The sequence below is a fragment of the Paramormyrops kingsleyae genome, chromosome 11, assembly GCF_048594095.1.
Source record: "Paramormyrops kingsleyae isolate MSU_618 chromosome 11, PKINGS_0.4, whole genome shotgun sequence".
Taxonomy (NCBI): Eukaryota; Metazoa; Chordata; class Actinopteri; order Osteoglossiformes; family Mormyridae; genus Paramormyrops; species Paramormyrops kingsleyae.
In genome coordinates, this window is record NC_132807.1 from 4323375 (window position 1) to 4332640 (window position 9266).

The following is a 9266-nucleotide window of genomic DNA, read 5'->3' on the forward strand; positions in this document are numbered from 1 at the left end:
AGCAGGAGCATGCACATGCCAAAATTAGCCAGCAGGAACATGCACAAGCCAGAATTAGCTAGTGGGAACACACATGAGCCAAAATTAGCAAGTAGTAGTGTTCACAAGCCAGAATTAACCAAAGAGAGTGTACACAAGCCAAAATTAGCAAGCAGGAGCGTGCTCAAGTCAGTATTATCCAGCGTGAGCGTGCACATGCCAGATTAGCTACTGGGAGTGTGCATGAGCCAGTATTATCCAGCGTGAGTGTGCACATTCCAGATTAGCTAGTGGGAGTGTGCATGAGCCAGTATTATCCAGCATACATGGACCAGAACATGCCAGCGTTAGCATACACAAGAGACTGGCGTTGCTATGCAGCAAGGCGGCAGAGGGCCGGGGAGTAAGTGAGCAGAGAGCTTTAATTTGATAGGGTTAGAATCCTCCGGAGTCCGGGGTCAGGGGTCAGCTGAGGATGGTCTCATGCTGAATATGAAGAAATCAGAGGTTACATCTGGCATCGACGCCGGGGAGCCGCACGCCATCCCCTCGGACTACAGGAGGGGCCCTGCGCAGAAAAGGCTTGTAATTGGAGTAATTCAGTACTAATAGATGTTAAAGAAACGCGTGCACAGCTGGGCAGAACGCAGGGCCCCTCTGAAGCGCAGACTCGTCATGGGGTCCATTGCAGGCCACACTCATAGTCCAGCATCATTACTGCCCCAAAGCAGCCAGATGCAGCCGCGCCTTTTGTTGCAGGGAGCTTACCACACCAGTGCAATGCATGCAAGCTCTGACCACACGCAACATTCAATGCACAGTAACCTTTTCACTTGCTATTGCAGCGTCTGGGGGAAGGCCAGCCAAGCTGTGAAGTTTCCAGAACATTCAGCTGCATCACCGTCAACTGGAGGGTAAATAGTTAACATGCCATGGACATTAGTCATGTGATCTGACATGTGATCTGACACCTGCAGGATGATAGCCCTAATCTCACTGACTCACCCACCCAAACATCAGGTGGTGTCAGGTGACTTATGTCCAGAGTGGCCTGGTGCAGGACACAGACGCCTACCTGTTAGACACATGATCTTATATATTTTTACACTTCAATAATCCCACATTAAGCATCAACTTTGTTGTATACAGTGGCCTAGATCGCTTTGGTGACATTAGACAAGAACAAGTACAATCAATTCATTTTCAAGATCTGTCTTTACTTTTGACTCATAAAGACAACATTACAACATTTTAAAGGTCTCGTTTAACAAAGAAATTGTGTGTCCATGTCAACTGACATGGCTGTAAAAGGTGGGAGCTTGGCTGGGAGAACATGGTGGGCTGCATACCTGTTATTTGTTTTTCTTTCTTAAAATTATTATTGTTACCATATTTCAGGTGTTTTTACTGTCACCGACTGGGACCACTGGAGCTTCCACACTGTCCGGTAACCACCCGGCAGTCTGGGTGTCTGCCGTGTCCTTATGCAAACCACCCGGCAGTCTGGGTGTCTGCCGTGTCCTTATGTAAACTACCTGGCAGTCTGGGTGTCTGCCGTGTCCTTATGCAAACCACCCGGCAGTCTGGGTGTCTGCCGTGTCCTTATGTAAACTACCTGGCTGTCTGGGTGTCTGCCGTGTCCTTATGTAAACTACCTGGCAGTCTGGGTGTCTGCCGTGTCCTTATGCAAACTATCTGGCTGTCTGGGTGTCTGCCGTGTCCTTATGTAAACTACCTGGCTGTCTGGGTGTCTGCCGTGTCCTTATGCAAACTACCTGGCTGTCTGGGTGTCTGCCGTGTCCTTATGCAAACTATCCGGCTGTCTGGGTGTCTGCCGTGTCCTTATGCAAACTACCTGGCTGTCTGGGTGTCTGCCGTGTCCTTATGCAAACTACCTGGCTGTCTGGGTGTCTGCCGTGTCCTTATGCAAACTACCTGGCTGTCTGGGTGTCTGCCGTGTCCTTATGCAAACTACCTGGCTGTCTGGGTGTCTGCCGTGTCCTTATGCAAACTACCTGGCTGTCTGGGTGCATGACATGTCCTAATGCAAACTGCCCAGCAATTTGTCTGCCATGTCTTTATGCAAATCACCTGGCAGTCCTTGAGTCTGCCATGTCTTTATGCAAACTGGGTTCTAAACACTATTCTGCTGGAAGATGTCACTCTGGTGTATGGGCTTTCCAATTAAGCAAGTGATTTCAAAATCTAACAAGGATATAACACTTCATTAAATCCCACAAATTGATCCCACACTGCTGCAGACATGTTGTGCATTTGGCATCTCAGCTGTGGTGGTTCCCCAGGCAGTACAGTGTCTACAGTGTATACAGGGTGTACAGTGTGGGCAGCATGGACAGTGTGGACAGCATATATAGTATGTAGAGTGCGTACAGTGTGGACGGCATGTACAGTATATAAAATGCATACAGTGTGGACAGTGTGCGCAGTATGTAATATGCATACAGTTTGGACAGCATGCACAATATGTAAAGTGCATACAGTGTGGGCTGCATGTACAGTGTGTAGTGAATGCAGTATGGACAGTGTGTGCATTATGTAGAGTGCAAGCAGTGTGGACAGTGCCTACAGTTTGTAGAGTACATACAGTGTGTAAAGTATGCAGAGTGCATCCATTCTAGACAGTGTTACAGTATGTAGAGTACCTACAGGGTGGACTGAATGTGTAGTGCGTACAGTGTGTACAGTATGTAGTGTGTAGACAGTGTGTACGGTATGTAGAGTGTGGACAGAGTAGACAGGGTGTACAGTGTGTAGACCACATACATTGTAGACAGCATGTACAGTATATAGAGTACATACAGTGTGTGTAGTATACAGAGCATGTACAGTGTGGACAGTGTGTACAGTATGTAGAGTACATACAGTGGGGTCGGTGTGTACAGTATGTAGAGTATGTGCAGTGTATACAGTGTGTATAGACTGACTGGCCAATGGGTATGTGGCTTGGCAAAATCTATCATGAGGGACCTCCCAGTTGGCAAAATGTATTGTTTGCCAAAAGTTGTTACGGGGGACCCTGGCCCCTGGTCAACAAAATTTAATTTATGGTGGGGACCCCAAGTCCAAGGCTGATTCTTAATGTCAGCCCAGCCCTGCTGTACAGTGTGCATATAACTCACGCTCTGCCTCTTCAGGGGTGACAGCTGTTTACCTGCAGGGCCTCTGAACTGTTGGTGTAAGAATGATCTGTGGCCAATTTGTTACAGAAAAATGTATTTTAGTACATGACCTAACCTAACAAACATCGTAGCCTAGCGTGCATGTGTGTGTTTTACCATGATTAGAAAGGCAGGTCAAGATCATCAGATAATTATGTATTTATTTTAGTTATTTTTCTTTACCTTTCCTTGTTGAACAACATGTCACACATCACTGTATTTATAATGTATACGAACATGCTGGCATTTTAATATTTATTTACACTAAAACTAGTACTGTTCACCCTGCGACCCGGCATAAGCGATCTGAAGTATTATTTCGTGATATTATTTTATTCCGAGAAAACAGATTTGTGGAGCATCCCATTTGCCTGTTGATTTGATTATTTCTCTTTTTTTTTACGGTGAGACCCCATTTGCCGAAATATGCTTTATAATCTGTTAATTGGGAGACCCTTGGCCTTCCTGCAATTGGCGGACGGTGTTCCGGTGCGCCGGTAACATCTTCCCGACAGAGTGCACAAAAGCGGCTGGATGGACAGACACGCGAGTGTCTGCTCTGCCTAATTAAATCCGGGGAGCTCTCCCTGCCAGGAGCTGCGCTCCCGAATCCCCGTTTCCATGGTAGTAGAGTGCCACCTATAGCTGCCAGCAGAAATATGTTAATATGCAGAGAAGCCCCTGTTTTCTGGCTCTGCCGAGGAACAAAGCTCTGTGTACAGTGCATTTATTAAAAAAGGGACGGCAAAGCTGTGTCACATTACTGTGCTTTTTGTTTTGTTTTTTGTTTTTTGCAGGACAGACGAAGCTTTAACCCCACCTGCAGGGGGGGGGGGGGGGCGAAGTTCGGTCCCAGGATTAGAATAGATGCTGTACCTGTAAAGCCCCAAGGTGGCCCCCCCTAGCCCTAAAGCGGCTCACTGTGGCCCCAAAGTGGCCCTCTCACTGCACTACAGAAGCGCTGCCATTTATTCAGTCTTTTCTCAGTTTTCAAGCGGAAAGTGGACAGAAAGAGAAATAATCCAGTGGCGCCAAAATCATTTCATTTCTTCCCCATTATAAACAGTTCATTGTTCAACGTTGACATAAATGAAGGTGAACTTCCAGTGTGATCATATTTATGTGTTTAAAGGTCCCCATTTCTGATTGCTACAGCTAACTACCCCGTATGTACCCAGAGAGGCGAACCAAAGAGGCATTTTTAACACGATTTACCCTTTAATGCCCCTGGAGGCACAATGAGATCATCTCGAGTATTTTAAAAGACCATGCTTCTCTTGGTGGCCGACCCAGTTGGACACGCGACTTCGTTCAGCCTGAATGAGGGGTGGCCTGGTTGCTATGAAACAGAAAAACTGCATCTTACTGACAGTATTGTGCCAAGAAACTCTTTTATTCATTCATTCATTCACCCATTCAGACTCAACTACTTAAAAAACTGCAATCTTAGTCTTTTTGTCTCGATATAGTTTAACGAGTCAGCATGAATACATCGTAAATGTAATATATAGACTTTAGTTGTTTGAAGTCCCTTGAAGTGTTATCGGTGCAGTGATCCAGTGAGCACACATACAGTACACGACTTCTCATCTATGTCAGCGATAGCTCGTATGCGGTTGTTATGTCAAATATTCGGGTTTAAAGTGTTATATCTATTATGATGTGTTTTCAGGTCTGGAACATCAGACGAAACCTAGATGTTCCTCAAAGGTTGGTACTGTGGTTGTGTCTCATGCATTTTGATAGTGTAGAGGGTGGGGTCCGGATCATGCGGTTTAAATTCTCTTTAGTTTTAGATGCTGATGATAAAAACGATTGGAAACATCTTAGTGCGGGACCCTCTGCATTGAAGATACCTCTCGGAAAACCCATGAAGAATGTAAAAGCGTCTGAATGAGGAGATGGCCGGGCATCCAGGCACAGCAGGGCCCACAGAAAAGACAGAGCCACTGCAGTTATGACTGGAGAGGTTTCACCTACGGACGCCTGTCGCGGGACGGTCCACCCAGCGGCCATTTCGGGTCTCTGTGAAGATGCCTGCTCTGAGCTTACAGGGGTCCAGGATTTTAAAACCACGTGAAGCCAGAGAATGGGCCAGAGTGCCTTCAAAGACGAGGGGCAAGGTAAACTGGAGGACAGTCCTAACAGAGCGCCGTTGTCTGTGCGGATAATCCAAGGCTTTACGGAGCCGCATTTGGCACAAGATTGGGAGCAGGGAGGACGGCCGAGGAAACTGAGAGCTCTTTAGTTTTGATTGACGGCTCCAATCACTAAGTATTTCATGGTCAGTGCCACCTGCTTGGTCCCCATTGGGCTGTGTAGTGGCTTTGTTTTAATTATCCCACAAAAGGAAACACAATTAACGGTAAGTATTTAGGGGAGTGAAAAAAAGATCACTTAGTGAGGCATGGGCTGGGGTCTTTCCCACCCAGTGAGACGGAGACCCCTACCAGCATGGGGTCCCCAGTGAACCCAATTAAATCCGAAATACTTCCCCGGCATAGTAACTGGTGTCTCCCCGGCAGACAATAGCATCGCACCGCTGTAAGAAATCCCAAGTATGTCCGAGACAAAGAATATTTGGTGTCCATTCTGAAATGTGTTTGATAGAGGTACAGGAGCTTTAGTGGGGAGATTATGATGAAAGGAGAGAGCAAACCAGGCAGGGGCAGCAGCCAGGGCCGGCTGCCGTGTCTGGGGACAAGTGTGAGACGCTCTTTTATCATCTTCAGCTTGAAAACTATATCACAGGGCTCAGTGGTGCGGACTGGGGTTACCGTGAAGGAGACTTGGAAGACGGTCCGACTCCGAACTCCGTCGCGAGTTTCTTAGAGCAACATTGAAATTAAATAGAAAACTCAGCTGGGCAACAGCAGGCAGATAATCAGGCTGCTCTTATCCAGTGGTCCCAGCCGCCGCCATCGGAGCTGCCCTTCTCAGGAGGTCATGGGAACTGAGGGGATGCTGCTGCGCTAACAAAGGGGAGAGCCGCGGCTAAGCCAGGTCCGGGAGGAGGCTGGAGAGATGTTACCTTTTCCTTTTAAAATTGTGTCCTTTAGATCCTCTGGGGGCTCGACGCAGTCATACGACAGGACGAGCCAGAAATGTCTCGGACGGGATTATAAGACGGTCAGAAGCGACCACCACGTACTCCGAAAGGATGCCCCACTTAAAACAAACACTGAGATATAAAATACTACGCATGTTTGCACTGTGATTTAAGAAAAAACAGAAATCTAGTTCATAATTAATAATTACTTTTTCTTTTTTTTTTAATCAGTAGAAAAATTAGCAGATACATTTTCCAAGCAGTTTTCTGGGTGGCAATTTTTTCACACAACAGTAGATTTTTTTTTTTTTTTTTTTTTTTTTACTGAAAGTGTCCCAGTGCAAGATGCTGAAGGAAAATTCCACTTCACATCTTCTGCCGCAGGAATCACACTGGGGCATAATGGGCGCCATCTTTCCTTCTTTATTTTTAAAATTTACCCAGCATGTCTGCGGGACGCCCAGACTCCCGGGGGGTCATAAAGGGCCCTGCCCCACGGCTCATGGTGCAGTTGGGGGATTCGGTGGCCCTGGGCGAGGGCTGTGGGGGGCATCCCAGCTCCAGGCGGCCTGTAATTGGAGCTGTGAAGAAGGCTGGGGTGGGGGGGGGGGGGTGACGTAGGCGGGTCTTCTTTGCTGTATTGTCTGTGCCTCCCCCCCCCTCCTCAGACACACACAGGCTGATAAAAACCCGATGGCAGCTAATTGGTCTCTTGCCACAGATCGATCTGCATTCACCATTTTTTTTTGTCTATGGTCCACTCATATCTTATGCCTTATGTTTGCCTTTTTTGCAAAAAGCTTGTCTTAAGATGACGGGTAATTTGAAGATTTGAATTTCATCACAGAATAAAAGAGGAAATATTGAGGGAGGGAAACAATATGCGTTGAAAGTGCACAGCAGTTTACTGTATCCATGGACCTTTTACAGCTAGAGATTATACACATATTTTACACATATTGCAGCCAGAGTATATAAAATACTGATCATATTTTGGGAATTCACTGGTACATAAGTGTTTTATGTGAGATTGCAGAATTTACACAAATCATTCAGCTGACAGTTCTTATCTTCTGTTTATTTGAAGTCTGATCTAACTGGTTTATCAGTGGTTTATTATTTTAGTCACATTTAAGTCACTTATTTTCATACTTTTCCTTCTAAAGTGCTTCAGGGCTGTTTTATAGTCAGTCTGTGCCTGAATTACAGCAAGTGACATCATCGGTATGCGTCTCTCAAAAACGACATCAGACTGTGTGTACTCTCTGATATACATTTACTCCAATATTTGATAAAAACCTGAATTTATAACTTAAGAAATCCAAATATTTAATTAATGTACTTGGAAAGTCAGTAAATTCCAAAATGAGATAAGATAATGGTTCTGTTTTTGTTGGTGATTCCCATAAATCACTGGTCATTTCAGTTTAGTTAGAGTTTTATTGCTCTGGTCTATGAAGATTCAGACATAAAAATTCTGACAGTGACGTAATTCCGAAAGGGAAATAAATTTATTGCCATTACAGACTGGCTTAGTAACGTGATTAAAAGCAGGACATACACTGACACCGTAGTTGAAGAGGCTGAAAGAGATGCTTTCAGATCACAGCCAGCGAGCGTTTTCCTTGTGGCCAAGCGGGACAAAACCTCACAGTCATTATTCGTGGGTTAATTGGGCCCCCATAATTGACATTAAAGAGCTCTAATTCAAACAAACAATATCTACCATTCATGCTAATCATGAACTCTTTAAACTGGGATCACGGTCCAGTTTGTATTTACTAGAAAAGACCCGTCTAATTACTGAGTGATGAAGGACTGAGGACACTTCTCCTCTGAGTGTTAATTACTCTTAAAGATGGTTTAATGTGGTAAATTAAAGGTGAAATGGACTCAATTTGAAGACCTAGTTGTTAGTTAGTAGGTTATGTCTTGTATTGGGCTTTGAGTGAACACACAAATTAATATGAAACATTAATAAACTAAACATGCAAGAATAGTCATTCTTTCCTGAATTTTCTCAGTATCGCATATGTATGTTTCTGTGTAATACATAAAAGTATCAAGTGTACCTTCAGTTATGTACATTCCACTCACGGCATGCTGATATGCGTTTGTACGCCTGCTCACAAGCTACCCTCGCTTGAGTTTATGTGGGAGGCGAGTAGTTCGGCATCTTTGAAGCAGAGTCGCAACATTGACAGCTGATCTGACATCCAAGAAGCACTTTTTAATACACAATCAGAGACTACAGTGCCGATGCTCTCTAATGAGAGTCTGACGCTCTTGGCAGCAGAGATGACACCTGTGAACAAATGTGCCAGCAAATTCAATGTGCTGCGGAGGGTCAGGGAGCCTCGATGGCGGTATTAAGCTCCAAGGGAGGTGTTCAGGCTGAGGCGGAGGAGGCGGGGCGGTGAGGCTCTTTGTTTGGAGCTTGGGAAGGAGCCCCCCACCCCCCACCCCCCCCATGACGGGAGCAGACGGCCTTCCCAGCGTTCACGAGGCGGCTGCTGGGAGCAGGTCGCGGGGTCCACACACAAGCTGCCCGCAGTGCTGCCTGAAGCACTACCATGGAAACGGGGAGTTTGATGGGCTCCAGGGGGACCGAGCAGGGCGGCGGGGGCTCTTTGCTGACAAGCCAATGAAGACATCACCGATTTAGGGGGGGGGGAGCAGCCGCACGATGCTAACAGTGGCCTGACTCGAGCGAATGTCAGCACGTGTGAGACACGCAGGCAGCCCATCGGCCACCCGGGGTCCTCGCGCCATCGTGTGGCCACTTAGCATGCCCCCATCTCTGTCAGGCACAGCGGGACAGTGCTGAATGCCCCCATCTTTACCGTACATTTTCTTTATGATTATTGTTTCTGCCATCCAAGTTGTGTTAGTGGCAAGTTACATAAAGACATCGCCGTCTGTTTACGAGCGAGCGCCAGCTAAGCTCTCTAGGGTGCACACAGTAGGTTAAGTTACAGATCAAGCTATGTATTTGCATGTTGTCTAGCTCACCCATCCCACCATGAGTGTCTATAAATCTCCCCTTTTCATCCTCCCAT